We start from the raw sequence: 19162 nt of genomic DNA, 5'->3' as shown, positions 1-19162 counted from the left end.
TCTTCCCTGTCCCTCTCCAACTCACTTGTTTCTCCTGGGAGCACTCCCTTAATAAGACACTCGTGCAAAAATCCCTCATCTCAAGTCTGCTTCTGGGGAGCTCAGCCAGACTCTTGTCATGCATGAATGGGCTCTAAGAAAACATTAAACCAGATTCTTATTGTATCACAAATAAGAGCTTCTATATATAATACTTAAGAGTTTAAAATAACTGCACTATCCACAATTTACGAAGAATCATCTTTGTTCCCGAAGAGCACTGCAGCAACCCTAGAACACAGGTCTTAGATCTAATAAATTAATTAATTAATTAATTAAAAAATAAAATACATAAAAATAAATAAATAAATAAGTAGAAGATCCTAATAGCTGGTACCATACATATAAACATACGGCTGTCACTATATATCTATGCCTATACCTCCAGCTGCAAGACACATTAGGACAGCCTGGAAGGCTCCAAAGTAGAGGCAAAAGGAAAGAGAAGTCAATGTTAAAGTTTGGGGAGCTTCATACCTGACAATAACAGTGTACATTCTGTATATAATCAATATTTAATAAAAAACAATTTAAAATCATTCAGAAAGCAAGGAGCCCCAAATTTAGGTAAATCTTCCAAATTTCAATACTACAGGAAAGAAGGTATCAAGGGTTGTTTTCTTTCTTTCCATGATATTTGAAGACCACCTTTGGTTTGACTTATAAATTCCTCTTTACCAAGAGTCATCTTGAAGCTAGAAATATAATGGCAAGAATAATCCAAAAATAGTCATTTTGCTCTCTATGTAAATATTTTCTATTTTAGGAGTTTAAGCCTAACACTGCTAAAAAGCCAAGTTGAATGGGACATAAATAAGAATATACACTTTGTACCATTACAGGAATTAAAATATATTCTGAATACCTATGGTGCAAGCAACAGGCTTAACACAGATGCTTAGAACTAATGTACAGTCATAGGTACTCATGATGGGAATCACAGAGAAAGCAGTTGTTCAAGATAAAACCAGAAGACTTCCAGCTCCCAGGTTTAGAGGTTTCCAATTTTGAATATGGGAAGACATTATAAAAGAACAAGATTTCAATTCAATGTGAAAATGAAATGCCTCATAATACAAGATACTCAACAACTGAATGTTGCTAGAGTTGAGCTTTTTTATTTTTATTTTATTTTTTTATTTTTTTTAATTTTCTTTTAACGTTTATTTATTTTTGAGACAGAGAGAGACAAAGCATGAATGGGGGAGGGTCAGAGAGAGGGAGACACAGAATCTGAAACAGGCTCCAGGCTCTGAGCTGTCAGCACAGAGCCCAACGTGGGGCTCGAACTCACGGACCGCGAGATCATGACCTGAGCCGAAGTCGGACGCTTAACTGACTGAGCCACCCAGGCGCCCCGAGCTTTTTTAATAGAGGATGGAGGAAAATAAATTCTCTCTTTGGGAGGAAGGCAAGACTAAGGTAAGGGTAACCACCACCTGGTGACATGTGGGGCACTGGGTCCAATCAGGTCCTATTTGAAGAGGGAATAGAAAAAGAGCCTACATACTCTATTAGCTGTCTTGGGACCCGAGTCCATCCAAAGTCTTTGTAAAATCCAGTGCCTGGCATTTATACCACTTCATATGGAAAAACTTCTTCTTGGAACTTAAAATGTTTAACAAACAACTTCTAAGCTATGTTTTTAAACTTCTGAATCAAGTGTTTATTTTCACCACACACATAATTCATTTATAATAAGCCGATGAAAATGATCTCTTATTTAAGAATAACAACTATTGCACAGCAAAAGCAAACAGTCCAAAAAGAATGTAATAAAGGCTAAAAAGCAGATGTCATGCCTATCCTGATTTAAAATCCCTAGAGAATTATTTAGAAACCCCTACCCCAACTCTGGTTTTCCTGCTAAAACATAGTTTATGAATCATCCATGGGAAGCAGTAAAACACAGTGCACTCAACTAAAAATAGGTAGGGACACTCAATAATAAATCTAGTCTCTTGATAGTCTTGTGTCACCATTAAATACTGATCACTTAGAGAAGTGTGATTCTTCTCTCCCCTCACAGAAACGCTGGAAAAAAATCAGCCACAGACCCTGCTGGAAGGTAACAGAGTGTGTGACAGGACTTGCAACGTGGTGAAAAAAGTAACATTGATTTAAAATGCCTGTAAGCTGGGGTTCACCTCTCAGGATGAACAGTGAAGTTGCTGGTTATTTTTTATCATGCATCACTATAAAATGACTTCTTGCCTGTTGAAGAAATGATACATAGTCCAAGCGTTTCCCTTATAACATAGGACTCTCTACAAAAAGTCCTATATAAGTTCCTACAGAAGTTATAAAAATAGGAATTTGATTAAGAAGTCAGAACAAAACTCATATTCATATTCATCAAGATCCTGGCTCTAGAATAAAGCATTGGCAACTTCTAGTTTATAAATAAAAATAATTGGCCACATAGAGCTATTATTGGCCCCCATTTCAGCATTTCTTTAGAGATTTATAAAATGGAACTTTAGAGAGGCACTGGGAGAATTTATTTCTGTCATTTCCACAGGTAGTTCCCACAGAATGGATGGTGGATTCTAGCTGACAATGAGCGTAATTGTGATTTTTTTCCACATTCGTGGGAATCTTCCTAAACATTATCTGCATAGGACTGAATACAAGTCCTACATTTTCCCTCAGAAATAACTGCAGAGAACAGGAACTTAAATGATATCTAATGGCTCACTAAATGCAGGCAATACTACCACAGACAGCGAGGAGAAAAGCTAGTGAAGGGTGAAGTGCTCTAGGTTGGTGGAATGAATGAACTGGAATATGGAAAATTCCAGGGGACTGATGCTCCATTGCACGAAGGAAAGTAGCTGTCAATCAGTTTTGAGGGGCACTTCAGGGTGGACATCGGTATAAATGAAGGGGGATTCACCTTACAGATGCTAAGTTCTAGAACCCCACAACTAGAAACTCTACCACAGCATGCAGAATACTCACCAGGCAGATATGGAAGGGACTGCAAGTGATGTCCACTTAGTTCAACTCACAGCGCCGTCCTCTGTGAAGCAAGCAGACACAGAGCAGTGAAAAATCAATGAGAGGAACCTTTAGGATTCTCATGTAAGAAACAGCTTTGTGCACTTCAAAATCAGAATCTATAATATTAAAAACACACACATCAGAAAGGCACATTAATACATTAGTGACATTACTTTCCAAATGAACAAAGACGCACAGTCATCAAATCAGAAATGTTACCGCTATGCCAGCCTACAGGGTTTATAGATCCTCTTCGCTGTGCTGATCTACTGTTCAACCTCTTATCGTGATAATTAAGGAACAGTTGAACAAGACCATCTAAGATCTTTTAGAATATAAATCTTTTCCTGATTAACAGTCAAACGTCCTGAGATGAACTATAAGAAAAAGTTTGCCACTTCAATGAAGAACAGTGCTGAACACCTAAGATTTATAACGGATTTGCATCTTTCTACAAAAAGTGTATTTTTGCTACATGTTGTTATCTTTGTTAACAAGTTGGTGATGTAGATTCTGGATTTGACATTAGATTTCTGGTTTGGTGGAAATTTAGATTTTGAGATCTTTCCAAGGTGGGGTTGGGAGGGGTGGGAAGTTCCAGGTGGTATCAGAAGTACACAGAAGTTAAAAGCAAATCCATTCGCATTTGGGAGGAGCAGAGGTGGAAAATTTGGCAATTGAGGGGCACCTGAGTGGCTCAGTCAGTTAAGCATCCGACTTCAGCTCAGCTCATGATCTTGTGGTTCATGAGTTCAAACCCTGCGTTGGGCTCTATGCTGAGAGCTTGGAGCCTGGCGCCTGGTTTAGATTCTCTGTCTCCCTCTCCCTGCCTCCTCCCTGACTCATGCTCTGTCTCTCCCTCTCTCTATGCCCCTCACCACTCATTCCTTGTCTCTGCCTCTCAAAAATAAACATTAAAAAAAATTTTTTAAAGAAAACTGGCAATTTAAACATGGGAAAACGACGTCTGTAAAATGTGAACTGCGTTATTGAGAAAGTCATCATCAATGTATAGAGATGTCTACAGTAAGGTTCTAGGTAGGATGGTTCATCCATGATGCAAGACTATATGCCATTAAAAAGAAAGAAGCAGGGCACCTGGGTGGCTGAGTTGACTGGACGCCTGACTTTGGTTCAGGTCATGATCTCAGGGTTCAGAAGATCAAGTCCCATATCGGGCTTGTTGCTGTCAGCACAGAGCCCACTTCAGATCCTCTGTATCTACACCCCCCGCCCCCCCCCAAAACTAAAAATAGAAACACATTAAAAAAAACAGTTGGATCTATATGTACAGATTTTAAAATCAGGTCACAGTATTAATTTTTAAAAACTCAAGTAGTTGAGTAATATGTGTACTATGACCCCAATGTGTTAAAACAAACCTCGCTAACCTATGTGTAAATCCCATTAGACGCAGAGAATGTATCTGGAGGGATAACAAGAAACTTGAGTGTAGCTGTCCCAGGAGAACTGGTGCTAAAGGACATAAGAGGAAAAAAAAAAAAAGGACCTTTGCATTTTAACCTAACATTTTACCATTGTGTGCTATTTTACCACGAAACCTGTTACTTTTATAATTGAAAGTGAAAAACAATCCAATTCATCCCAAATTTTCTAGAAGAACAAAATATTCCATTTTAAAAATACAGAAATAGAGAATATCTAGTATCATGTGCATTTGTTTATTGATTTAGCAAATATTTACTCTGACCCAGGCTCTAGGCATGAATTATATCATATATAATCCACATAAACACTCTAAAATGTATATACTGTGATTATTCACATTTTATAGGAGAGAAAACTCAGAAATGACTCTTCAGAAATCACACAGAGCTGGCATTCAACCCCAGGCACCTTGACACATATTTAGCCTCTATGGAACTGCCTCCTCCATGGCACACACCCCGTTTTCATATTAAATTTATATTTGTAATGAAGTATTGTAAGAAAGTATTGAAAACCATCACAGCTATCCCTAGCACCTTGCTCAGTGTCTAGCATATTAGTGTGCTCAGGAAATCTTCATTGAACAGGTGAATAATTAGGTGGCCTGCCGATAGCCAGGAACTTCAACTACATAACTATGTTATGCCTCTTGGGACTACGAAACAAAGCAGAGTTCCAGAAACACTCACTGATTAAGGACCCTGCTGTACCATGCTCCTCATTTTGAGAAACTACTTGCCACCCAAGTCCTTCTGTAACAAAAGACTTAAAGACAAGATGTGTTTTTCCTCTGCCTTCTCTAATTCCCTAGGGACAACCCATCATTCCATACACCTTTCTAATTCTGTGCGTGGCTAGGATACTGCAACATTTGAGGAAGTCAGTGATGAAATACTTAACCACAAAGGAGTAAAATGGTCTAAACAGTTTGTCATGAACTAGCTATTGGCATATGGCAGATGAACTTTTATAACTGACTTAGTGTCGTAGTCATATATGAATCAAGGCCTCAACTTACCGCCTTTTTCATTCTAACATTATTACTCCAGGTGTTAAAGAGTACAAATGAGTCCTTGGTAAAAGAGAGACTGTGTGTGTAGAAGTCTCTGGATGTCTGTGTTTATGTGTGTCTTTGCATATGCTTTTGGTCTATTCTTCTATAACACAGAAAGAAACCTAATAAATAGACAAAATTCCCAAATATTAGAAACCTATTGGTGCTGGTAAACAAAAGCTGGTTTTCATTCAATAAGGGTGGCAGCATTATTCCATGTGGAAAGAATCGACTCAACAAATGGTGCTGGGACAACTGGACATCTACATGCAAAGGAATGAAGGTGGATCCCTACCTCACATTATACACAAAAATCAGCTCAAAATGGATCACACATGTAAATATCAGAACCCAAACTATAAAACTAAGGAGTAAATATAATACAGGAGTAAATCTTTGTGACCTTGGGTTAGGCAAAAGTTTCACAGATCTGGGACCAAAAGCACAAACAATGAAAGAAAATATTTGACTTCATCAAATTAAAAACTTTTGTGCTTAAAAGATCACTCTCAAAAAAGTGAAAAGACAACCCACACAATGGGAAAAGATTTTTGCAAATCACTTATCTAATACAGGACTTGTATCCAGAGTATGTTAAGAACTATTTCAAATCAACAATAAAAAGACAAAAAACAATTTAGAAATGGTAAGTGATCTAAATAGATATCTCTCAAAAAAAGATACACAAATACACAAATCATCAGAAAAATCCAAGTTAAAAACCACAATAAGCTATTACTTCACCCCCACTAGGATAATTATAATTGGAAGACAGATTACAAGCGTTAATGAGAATTCAGAAAAATCAGAATGCTTGTACATTACTTGCGGGAATAAAATGGTGTAGCCACTTTTGAAAGTAGTCTAGCAGTTCTTCAAATGGTTAAACATAAAATTACCATATGGCCCAGTAACTCCACCCTAGGCCAGTACCCAAGAGTAATAAAAACATATGTCCATATAAAAAGATTACATGTACTTTTTCATAGCAGCATTATTCATAATGGCCAAAAAGTAGAAACAATCCCAAAGCCCATTTACTGATCAATGGATACACAAAATGCAGATGGAATACAACAGAATGTTATTCAGCAGTAAAAGAATGCAACAGGGATACATATCATACATACATATATATCATACATACATATCATGGGTAAACTTTAGAAAGCATTATACTAAATGAGAGAAGCCAGTTACAAAAGACCACATGTTGTAGGATTCTGTGTATATGAAATATCCTATTCTAGGCAAATCCATAGAAGACAGATTGGCGGTTGTATAGGACTGAAGGGGCAGGGAAGACAGCCAATGCTCCTGGACACAAGCAATCCAAGTGTTCTTACGTTACACCATGGTAGTGGTTGCACAACTCTAAATATACAAAAAAAAAAAATCCAATTGTACATTTTAATGGGTGAACTTTATGGTATGTAAATTGTATTTCATTAAAGCTGTCTTTTTAAAGATTGCATTTCAGTGAGTCTACCCATGAATACTCGTTGGCTTCTTTCAAAAACGACAGAACACTTCTTCACACTGCTCAAGGAAACCCAGTAAGTGGTGAATATTTACACTTCTATAAGGTTTGCTATCACAGTTCTCCACGGATACCTCGTGATGGGAAACACAATTGCATTTCACTCTCACCAAAGAGAAGCACATGCACGGAACTACTTCCAAACCGTAACAAAGCACCAACATCTTACCGCAAACCACCAGTAACGACAGGCCACAGCATTTAGACTTATTAGCATTAGAGTCTTATTTCAAAGCGACAGGGAAGCTGTAGCCGAGGGTCAAGTTTTGATTTCTCAGTAGACGGGGATAAAAATGTGCAAGTATTTGAGGGTGACAATGCCAGGCCTGTTTTTGTACATCTATATATTGAACACAGAAGGACTGGCATTTAATGCCCTTTCCGAGACATTCAATATCAGGATTTTGTTTTCAAATGAAGAATAACTTGGCAAGACTGAATCAAAACAGAATCATTGCTCTTTGATCTGCTCTCGAACATGGAAATTGTTTTGTAAACAGCATTTGAGAATACTCACGTCAGCAAGCGTACAGCATCACAAACCACCTCAAACCTTTGTTGCTTAAAACATGTAACTATTTTGGTTCACATAGTGATCTCAAGTTTGCAAGAATGGCAAGAGGTCAGAACCCAACACGCTAGCCTCTGCTGCATCATATGCACTAATGTGGCTTTGGGCAAGCCAGTCACATGGTCAAGCCCAGCTATAAAGGATGGAGAAAGTCTCACCCATTAGTGGGACACTGCACATAACAAAGGCATAGGTGCAGGGAAGGGAAGACTTGGTGGCTATTTTTTACAATCTATCACAGCAGTGTGTCGTAACACGAAACACATTGCCATTAAGGGTCCATAGAGAAATATCTTACAATAGATTACAGTTTATTATTAATGGCGTAGCTTACATGTAAAATACAGTTAACTTACAATGGTACATGGAGAGCTAATGTACAACTGCACGTATATTAAGACTTATCTTCTCTTTATGGAAAATGTCATTTTTCGGGGTGCCTGGGTGGCTTGGTCGGTTAAGCGTCCGACTTCGGCTCAGGTCATGATCTCACGGTCTGTGAGTTCGAGCCCCGCGTCAGGCTCTGTGCTGACAGCTCAGAGCCTGGAGCCTGTTTCAGATTCTGTGTCTCCCTCTCTCTGACCCTCCCCCGTTCATGCTCTCTGTCTCAAAAATAAAAAAAATGTTAAAAAAAAAATTAAAAAAAAAAGAAAATGTCATTTTTCTATCGAACATATTACTATAAATACAGTTTCACAGCTATTTACCACAGTAATATTACTATATTGCCATATAGTTGTAGGGTTTGTTTGTTATCAATTATATTTTCTTTTTAAGCAAATACATTTATATGGAAAAGAGTAACAAATTCAGGTGAAAAATTTGGCCAAATCCATACAAGTGGCCCATGAATAACCCAACTTTAGAATCCAGTATTTGAGGGTGACAATGCCAGGCCTGTTTCTGTACATCTACATATTGAACACAGGAGGACTGGCATTTAATGTCCTTTCCAAGACATTCATATGGATACAAACCACCCACATATCTGAATGAAATGCAGATTCTGTCTGGGATAGGTCTTAGGTGGGACCAGAGATTCTGCAGCCCTAACAGGCTGTCAGGTGACGCCAATGCTGGTTGCAGAACACGCACGGAGTAGCAAGCAATGGCAGGGGCCTGACAATCAGATAAAGCTGAGGGCAACCTTTACCGGCCATGTGGTCTTGAGCAATGGACCTTGCCTCTCTGAAACCGTCTCCCCCTCTGTCAAAGGCAGGTCATACTAAGACCCACCTTGGAAGTCTGGGTCAGGATAAAAGGAGAAGAAACACACACCAGGTACCTGGGGCAGTGCCAGCCAGCCAGAAGCGCTCAACACTGGCTTGGTCTTCTTCCATAGTTAATGACTTCCAAAACAGTCCTCAAATGGAGCTGTAGGTTAAGAAAGGTAAACAGCAGGCCAAAAGGATAGCCCAGAGTGGTACCATGTCACAACACTAAAAGTAACTGGATTTTAGAAGCATTTCTCACCAATGCAATCACATTTGCTATTTCTGCATATTGTATTAGTATGTTTGTCTCTTCAGTCACTCAACAAACATTTATGGAGCACTCACTGTGTACCAGACCCTGTTCCCAGCTCAGAAGACAGGCCAGTGGACAAAAACAAAACTCCAGGTCCCGAGTTCACACCCTCCGATTCTGTCTGCCCGACACGTACTCTCTCCCCACCAGGCTATACTGGAGAGGCTTCCATGGGCCTTATCTGGCTACATACATGTTTAAATGATCACCTTCTAGTTCCCCACAGCCCCCCAGCTGCCCCATCACTGCCACCCAGAAAGCCCCCTCTCCTACGCCTTCCTGTTCGCCCTCTCCAAGTTAGTGAGCCCTAAATTAAAGACGTAGTCAGAAACATTTATAAGCATGGAGTGAAGAGGATTCCGCCTCCCTGCTCTGCATATTCACCCTGTACCACTATTCAGTAAACATCCTGCCCGAGAGCAGTTCAGCCATCCCTTTGCCCCTCGCTGGGTCTCCAACTGCCGGTTTGAGAAACGGCTCTAAACTTGGCCCAGGAAACTTAGAGCTTCTGTATCTGTCATTTACTGTGGCTAATCAGCTTTAAAATGTGTAACTGAGGGCTCTCTGTAGGAGATCATGAGGTGTTTGGGGGATTTTTTGCCCCCTAAATAATGGTAATGGTTTTGCAATGACCCACCTACATTCTTTCCCCTAGTTTCCCCTATGTATTGGTTTTCTATGATCACATTACAAACTGCCACAAACTTCATGGCTTTAAACAACACACATTTACTGGCTCTTAGTCCTAAAGGTCAGAAGTCTGGCGCAGTTGCTCGGTTCTCCACTCAGTGTCTCACAAGGCTAAAATCAAGGTGTCTTCCAGGCTTCCTTTCTGGAGGCTGAGATACAATCTGTTTCCAAGCTCAGTCAGGTTGTTGGCTAATTTTACTTCCTTGGAGCCATAGGACTGAGGACTTATGTTTCCTTGCTATCAGCAGGGGGCCACTTTCAGGTCCTAGATGCCATCTATACTCCTTGCCACATCACCCCCACCATCTTCAATCAAAGCCAGAGACGAAGAACCTTCCTTGTGTGGAATACTTCTCTTTGAATCTTCTTCAGTCCTTTATAAGGGCTTTCCTGATTGGGGCAAGCCCACCAAGGATAAGCTCTCACTCTTCAAGCCAACTGTGCTATGCAACATAACTGAATCACAGGAGTGATGTAATCCTAGTACTACAGATTATTCAGGGTGCATATACCAGTGCATGGGCGCCTTGGGGCCATCCCCGAATTCTGCCTACTACACCTAGTAACTGTGAGCATGATTTGCTTCTGCATGTGGTTTTCTTCTCAGGACGGGAACTGAGGTCATGTCACAAGAAAAGCTAACTGGCCAGTGGAGAGAATACATGAAAGTTAAAACCGGCGAGTATGGGTTTTTGTTGTTGTTGTTGTTTTTAACAACTCTCACTTTGGTCACTGGGAGTAGTTAATGTTCTTAGGATCCCATTAGCCAACCCAAGAATGCATGTACTCTCCAAATTCCAAATCCAGAGCAGAAGTTCCTCCCCTTTCAGTTAAACTGAACCATCATGAAACTAAACATCTAGAATATTAACATTTGAGTAGGACGATGAGGTAACAAAATGAAAAGCAAGCACACGCCATGGGCTGAAATTGCTTAAGTTAAATTACATTTCCTACATGTTATATTTTCTACAATAATATTTACAGGGAAAGAATATAGAAAATTCAAAGGATGCTTCATACATCTACAAGCACAATGCCTATTAGATTTTTTTTTTCACAGAAAAAAAGCAGCTTTTAAGAAATATCCCTTTAAAAACAGGTTAGAGAGCAAAACTGACCGATTTAGGAGAATAACAATAGCAATAATTACTAATTACTGAGAAATTACTACATCCAGGTATTAACTCACTGTTTTATGTGTATGAAGTCATTAACTCACACCAAACCCTATGGTAGACACTTTTTACGGAAGAAGAAACTGAGGCACAAAGTGGTTACATCGTTTATCCAGGGGCGCATGGCAAGGAAGCACAGAAGCAAGACTTCAAACCCTGATGATCTGGCCTAGTACACTTAAAAAAAAATTTTTTTTTAATGTTTATTTTTGAGAGACAGAGACAGAGCACGAGCAGGGGAGGGGCAGAGAGAAAGGGAAACACAGAATCTGAAGCAGGCTCCACGCTCTGAGCTGTCAGCACTGAGCCTGAGGCTGGGCTCAAACCCACGAGGTGTGAGATCACTACCTGGGCGGAAGTTGCATGCTCAACCAACTGAGCTGCCCAGGCCCCTCTGTACACTTACTCTTAAGAGCTGCATCTGGCTGTGCACCCATCTGTGCTCCCAGTGCTGGGAGACAGGGGTGCTTTCTGCACCTACCATACAGCACAGGTGAGGGCTGAGTACACATGCACTGCACTCAGATCTGGCTCACGGCCAAGGCTGGGGGCAAATGGGGGCTGCAGCCTCGCCAAGGGGTGTGTTTCTGTAATTTGCATAAAGCCCTCCCCCCCCCCCCATGTACCAGTAACCGCCTTATTCAAGGAAGGCTATGAAACAATCCAAGCATTCTGCTATCCCCTTATAGCTGTATTGGGGGGGGGGCGGAGAGGAAGAAAAATGTAACTGGTTCCTTTTTTACACCTTCCACACCCATTTTCCTATACCTGCATTCTGAAATTCAGAGATTATGAAAAGATAGGAACAAAGCAAAAGCGAACACTAGAAGCAAAGAAAAAACACTGGCTCCATTTCCTTTTGTAGAAAGCAAAGCGAGCTTTTCTCTAGGTAAAGAGAAAAGACAAAATCTATACTTGAACAACCTCGTTTCTCTTCCATCAACCCCACCCAGACAAAGCAGGGGCAGCATGGCACCAGGCGCTACCAGTGGCACAGACCCCAAGAAACCCATGCTTAGCAGTCACAGTAATAGGTCACTGGAGGCAGAGCTGGGGTGGGGAACACAATACTGCATCTTGACTTCTGCATTAAAGGTACGGTTACATTCAAGGCTCATTTCCACAACTAGGTTGGATGAACTCACCAATCAGGTGACATTTACTCAGCGTTCTTTCCTGGTCCTCGCAAGGCATGACCAAGGGCTGTCACCTTGCCAGGGCCCTCTGCGCGAGGGAAAGACTACCATGATACTTCACTCAGCCCTCTCTAGGTTTCTCCTATGGTTCCCATCTCAGCTCCAGTGTCCTGGTGGTAGTCACACAGCAGAAGTTACAAAAATATAAGTTTAACTATGACTACATAAGTATTCAAAAATTACATGTAATCTCTAATTTGCAGTATATTTAATATATTTACAGATGTATTTTCTATATTATGTATAAATAGAAATTTTGTCAGAGAAGCCTCCCTTTAATATGATGCTTTGCAGTGTGGCTTGCTGGGGGTGGGAGGTCTTCGTTGTTTTGTTTGTTTGTTTTGTTTTGTTTTTTACAAGGTTTTATTTGATAGAGTTTCTCATGCTACCTAATTTGACTTAAAATTGCCATGCACTGCAGCCGGAAGATTTAAATATGTTTGAGATCAGACAGCCCTCAAGGTCCCTGGCTGCCTGTGGTCATCAGTGATCCTCAGAACATTCGAGCAGGGTCTTAGTTTCAGAAACCTGGATATATGCCAACTCAGGTAATTATTCTCTGCCTACCTAATTTCCCCAGGCAATTTAATTGAAAATGGTATTATCCGTCACCTCAGTTCTAATCTGCTCTGAAGTGTCCCTGTGTCCTGCTTCTTCCCTCCACTATAAGCTAACTGAGCTGGTTTCTTTTTGAAGCTTAAGTTGAAAAAAAAATATTTCTGAATCTCTCTAGGGGGAAAATATCAGATAAATAGGAGCCATTTAATTAGTCTCAAACCAGTGTACTGAATAGCGTTGGCAGCAGTTGTAAGACACCCCTCCTTGCTGCCTAACCTTATGAAAAGTCTCTTTTATAGACAGAAATACAAAGGGTTTCTTACTGAAAAACTGACCAAAAAAAAACCCCAAAAAACTGGGGGAGGGGAAAGGGAGAGACCCTGAGATGATTTCACTCTCCTGAAATGATTTTATTTTTTATTAAAAAAATTTTAATATTTTTGAGAGAGAGAGAGAGAGAAAGAGACAGAGCAACAGAGACAGAGCGAAAAAGAGAGAAAAAGACAGAAAGAGACAGTGTGAGTGGGGGAGGGGCAGAGAGAAGAGGAAGACACAGAATTTGAGGCAGGTTCCAGGCTCTGAGCTGTCAGCACAGAGCCCAATGCAGGGCTCGAACTTACGAACCAGGAGATCACGGCCTGAGCCGCAGTAGGACACTTAACTGACTGAGCCACCCAGGTGCCCTGTTTCAAAAGGCACTGTCCTTTTGTTCATTTCCAAATAAGCTGATTTACAATCAGCAGAACAAAATACACCATTTAACACAGGAATGCCTGAAACTCAATGAAAATGCAACAGAAATATGCTTTTTGATTACTTCAGACAAACATGAACTTACATCAGTGCTAATAGAAATACAATGAAAGCCACAAAGGTGAGTTACAAGTGTAATTTTGAACTTTCTAATAGCAACATTTAAAAAGTAAGAAGAAACAAAGACTACTACTCAGCAGTAAAAGGAAAGAACTGATAACAACAACTTGGTTGGATCTCAAGAGAATTTTGCTGAGTGAGAAAAGCTAATCTCAAAAGGCTCCATACTATAGGAGATTCCCTTTATATGACAATCTTGAAATGACAAAAGTACACAGATGGAGAACAGATTAGGGATTCCTAGGAATTGGGGGTAGGGGGGAGAATGGGGGAGAGGCGGGTTGCTATAGCTACGGAAGCTTAGCACAGGGAATCCTTTCAATGCAATTCTGTATTTTGACTGTGGTACTGGTCATATGCACCTACACAGGTGATTAAATTGCAAAGAATTACACACATGCATGCATAAAATGATGAAATCTGAATAAGGTTAGTGAATTGCATGAATGTCAATGTCGCAGTTGGGCTATTATACTATAGTTTTGAAAGATGGTACCACGGGGAAAACTTGGTGAAGGGAACAGGGGATCTCTCTGTATTATATTTTATAACTGCATATGAATCTACAGTAAGCTCAAAATTAAGAATTACAAAATTCATGTACATGTAATCAATATAAAAATGGAGATTCCCCACCCCCCACCCCCTTCTAAGTCTTTGGAATCCAGTGAGTCATTCACACTGATGGCACATTTCAACTCAAAGTAGCCACATTTCAAGTGTTCAATGGACACATGTGGCTATGGGTCCCAGTCCTGGGCAGCAAAAATACTTTAAACTAAGCCTAATATCATTTCCCAGTCCTGTCAAGTGGCACATTCTAACATGAAATATCTTTGCTTTCTGAAAGTCTCTTACATAGCCGGTTTGTAATGAAACCCTTGGTGCTTGAACAATCACTGGAAACATGACCTAACTGGGAGAGAAAATTTCATCAGTGGTACCAACCTGAATCTGGTTTGGACCACAGTTCCTCAACAAAAATAATCCCTGTAAAAGAGACATCTAGGGGCGCCTGGGTGGCGCAGTCGGTTAAGCGTCCGACTTCAGCCAGGTCACGATCTCGCGGTCTGTGAGTTCGAGCCCCGCGTCAGGCTCTGGGCTGATGGCTCAGAGCCTGGAGCCTGTTTCCGATTCTGTGTCTCCCTCTCTCTCTGCCCCTCCCCCGTTCATGCTCTGTCTCTCTCTGTCCCAAAAATAAATAAACGTTGAAAAAAAAAATTAAAAAAAAAAAAAGAGAGACATCTAGTAGCTTCTAAGAAATAATGCCTGGGGCGCCTGGGTTGCTCAGTAGGTTGAGCATTCAACTTCAGCTCAGGTCATGATCTCACAGTTCATGATTTCGAGCTCCACGTTGGGCTCTGTATTGACATCTCAGAGCCTAGAGTGTGCTTCAGATTCTGTGTCTCCCTCTCTTTCTCTTCCCCTCATGCTCCCCCAGAGCTCATGCTCAGTCTCTCAAAAATAAACATTAAAAAAAAGAAATTAAAAAAAATAATGCCTAAGAAGAATTTCAAGAGCTATGGTATATTGACTAGTCTCAAGAACTAAGACTTTTAACTATTTTTGAAACTCTTATTTTTTTTTTGTTGTTTTCTCTCTCTTACTTCTCCTTGGTGATTAAAATTATTAAAATGAGAAGGTCTTGTGGGTTTGCTCTTCAGAGCCATGAAACGGTGAGACTCAATCTTCTTTTACCGGTAGCCACGGAGGAGAAAGAAACAAGGGATAAGTGTGTAACGGCAGCTTTGTAAAATACATAAAATTAGGCCAAATCTCTTGGGACTCTGAAAAGTAAAACAAGGTGCAGACCTGGTTCTCAGACCAGGTCTGACAGAAAGCTCAGGGCTCAATCTCAAAAGACCAGTGCAATCTCCATCCACTACAGAAAGTGGGAATGCAATGAGAAAACACTATTCCCAAATGGAGACTTGGAGAGTATAAAGAGAGCGGGTTATGGAATGAGAGAAACGGATCTTTGAGAATACAAGACAATTAACCTCTCCTGGACCTAGTTCCCTGGTTGTAAAGCAGCAAAATTATCTACCTCACTCACTGTTGTAAAGTTAAATGGAAGAATACACGAAAAGTGCCTATCACATTCCTGCAGTCCCGAGTGGGCGTTCAATTACAGTCCTTTCCCACTCGTTTCTATACTCAAATAACTACCCATGAGAGAAAATAATCCTGTGCAAAGTAAACCAAGAATAGTAACATCAGAAACTCAAGAACTGATGCTCTAGAGTAATGCCAAGGAGAAAAATGTCATTTTAATCCATTGTGATTCGCTTTTATTATTTTTTTTTTTTGAGAGAGAGAAAGAGAGAGAGAGAGAAAGAGAGCACATGAACAGGGGAGAGGGGCAGAGGAAGAAAGAGAATCTTAGGCTCTCCACTGAGTGTAGGACTCGATCCCCCAACCCTGGGATCATGACCTGAGCCAAAAATCAAGAGTTGGACACTCAACCAACTGAGCCACCAGGCACCCCTGTTCTGATTCACTTCTAATCTGTTGGTAGGAAGGTGATTTCATAATCAATCTAGGTTTATAGCACTCATGAGACAGCCGTAGAGGAGCAGATACACCTAAGGTAGAGGCCCCCAAATAATCTAAAAACTGGCAACTGAGCTGATTTCAACAGAGAATCAAGACCTGAAGAACTTTTATATATTCATATTCTTCACAAACATAAACTGTATCTTCCAGTCAGCAAGTGAGAATAGGAAAGAGAATATGGTACAGCTCAGAAGAACCACTCAACGCTTGATGTTCTCTTGTTACGAATGACAGAATTTTCAGACTGGTATTTATGTTTGTCACATAGTTTTTGGCAACAGACAACTGATCAACCATCTGTTTCAGGAGAAATCACATTGTGAGTTGGCCCACTAACACCCGATATATAGCAGTGCAGCAGTAACTTGGTTTTTATTGATAAGACTGAATTCTGCAAACTCTCCAAGACTCAGAACACATAATTGCAATGTCAGAGCCCTAAGATGGGTACCCTAGTCAATAGAAGGGCTCCAAATGCACAACTTGGGAGTAATTTGTATGGACAATACCATGCTGTTTCCTGTTCATGTCTATTTGGTTTTATGAGGAAACTAAAGCAGACAGTTTATCTACACCTCTAATATTCGGGACAAAATCCCAGTTTTTATAGTATTGTCACTACTGTGTCAGGAGGGTCCCTCTGAGGATATGAAACAGCTGCTAAGAGATTATGGGGAGGGTTTCTGCCATTACTACTTTTGACATCAGAATCAAAGTCCATCAAGCTACAAATGCCACTTGAATCAGGAAAGAGTCTCTCTAGAAAACCATAGCACCTGAAGTAAAATGAGATGAGTTACTAAGACTTAGATGTGCACACCCACCTAGGACACTCAGGCTTTATCAATGCCTGGGTTCAGAGGCAGAACTGATTGTTTTAAATATTTATTTTGAGAGAACAAGAACGGGCAGAGACAGAGATAGAGAGAGACAGAGACAGAGACAGAGAGAAAGGGCGGGGGAGGAATCCTAAGCGGGCTCTATGCTGTCAGTGCAGCTCAATCCCACAAACCATGAGATCGTGAGCTGAGCCGGAATCAAGAGTGAGACACTTAACCAACTGAGCCACCCATAACTGGTTTTAATAATCAAAAAAATTCCAAGTTCTAGTATAAGATGTTGATATAGGAAGATCCTGAACTCATTACCTCCCATAGATATCATTTCTACAGCTATACACGGAACAATTTCCTCTGAAAAAACAAAACAAAACAAAAACCCTAAGAACTGGCAGAGTGACCCCTTCAACATTGGGCAGATGAGAGGAAGACCATACTGAAGTAGGTAGGACAGGCTGAAATACAACCAAATATAACCTTGTCATGCATCCCACCCCCAATGTGGCAACGCACAATCAGGGGTGAACCCAAAACCTGCAGCAAAGGGTTCGTACCCCACATCGAGCAACCCAACTTTTAAGACCAGCACCTGAGACATGAGCTGCCAATACATCTGGATTTGAGAATAGGGCTCATACTCATAAGAACCCCAGGAGGATGAGGAACTAAGGAAGAGTTCTTAGAAGGCCTGTAGGCAGACTGCAAACTCACCCGCCAGGGCCCAGCACAGAAGCAGTCCATAGAAAAGTGCCTAGACTTCATGTGACAGAGACTCGTTTCCTAAGTTTAAAGCACTCTACTCTCCTGCTTTGCTGAAGCCAAGAGAAACCATCATACTTGTTTTGTTTCCTTTCCGGCCAGTCCCATCTTTATGGTTCAATGGGGGCCTTCTTGTATGATCTCTCTCTGCAGCAGGTTTTCCTTTTTCTCCTCTTTATTCTTTTCCCCCTTTTTAGCAGGTGCCACCTTTGGAATCCCCCCCTGCCTCACTGCAGCTGTCAGTGTCCTCTTCATGCTCTATCTCCACTGCACACAGAGTGCCAGTAGCACCCAGAGGGGAGCTTCTACACACATCTCATGTCCCGGTTTTCATGTCTAGTGACCTGGTTTTTGCAGCTGCTGCCCAGGGAACGCCCCTCAATTTTCCGGCTCTGGAGGCCAGTGGAGGGGCTTACATACATGAGTCCCATGGGAATGTAACAATCAGAAAAACCATTCTTTACAGACTACTAGTACTGGGGCACTGCACAGACAGCAGACCAAAACACAGTCCGACCTTCCTGCCAAAGAGGCCTATCTGCTTGTCCTGGAGCTCGGCTTGAGGGTGAGGCTTCTGGTCTGGTGCACTCAGAGGAGCCCACAGAAGTGCTCCCACAAACACAGGCTGGTGGATGCCACCTTTGTGATCTCTCTCTACCTTGCTCCAGTTCGTTGGTACCTTCCAGAAAGGAGCTTATGTCCTTGTCTAGTGCCCCGATTTCAGCAGCTGCTACCAGGGGACACCTCTAGATCTCCTGGCTCTGGTGACCAACAGGCTTCTATTCACGGGTCCCACAGGGCTGTAACCCAAGAAAGAATGAGTTCTTAAATAGCTACTGCACCCAGGGCACAGCAAAGGACAACAGATCCAGGAGCTCAGTCTTTCTGTGAAAGAGGACTATTAGCTTACCATCATAGCTGCAGCCTGACAGATAGGCTTCTAATAAAACATACATCTAAGGGGTGACTGCAACCTTTCCCGAGGTTTTGGAGGACAGGCACTATTCTTGCACTCTCCCTCTGCCGTGCTCCAGAGCACCAGCACCTCTAGGATGGGAGCTCTTGTACATTACATACCTGGTATCCCAGTTTTAAGCCTGGTGCCCTGGTTTTTACAACTGCTGCCCAGAGGATACCCCTTGATCACCTAGCTCTGGTAGCCAGAGGGGCCCGTGTTTCTGGGTCTCACGGGGCAATAACCATAAGAGAGACCGTTCTTAGCAGGTAATCACCCACAGGGAAACACACAGAAAACAGACTGCAATACCCCCAGCCTCTCTGTGAAAGGCCTACTTGCTAGTCCTGGACCCCCAGCCTTAGCAGCAGGATT

General features: G+C 41.3%; 1 protein-coding gene across 6 annotated transcripts in view; it reads right to left on the bottom strand.

The window, feature by feature from the left end:
- PLCB4 (phospholipase C beta 4) overlaps positions 1-19162 on the bottom strand; it is a 424450-nt gene that overhangs the window by 254561 nt on the left and 150727 nt on the right. For all 6 annotated transcript variants that reach the window (XM_030310086.1, XM_030310087.1, XM_030310089.1 and 3 more), the window contains one exon: positions 3001-3061. The gene's annotated coding sequence lies outside the window, so the exon portion shown is untranslated. The remainder of the gene's footprint in view (positions 1-3000; positions 3062-19162) is intronic.

Source organism: Lynx canadensis, chromosome A3, assembly GCF_007474595.2.
Source record: "Lynx canadensis isolate LIC74 chromosome A3, mLynCan4.pri.v2, whole genome shotgun sequence".
Classification (NCBI taxonomy): Eukaryota; Metazoa; Chordata; class Mammalia; order Carnivora; family Felidae; genus Lynx; species Lynx canadensis.
This window is presented reverse-complemented; position numbering and strand designations above follow the sequence as displayed.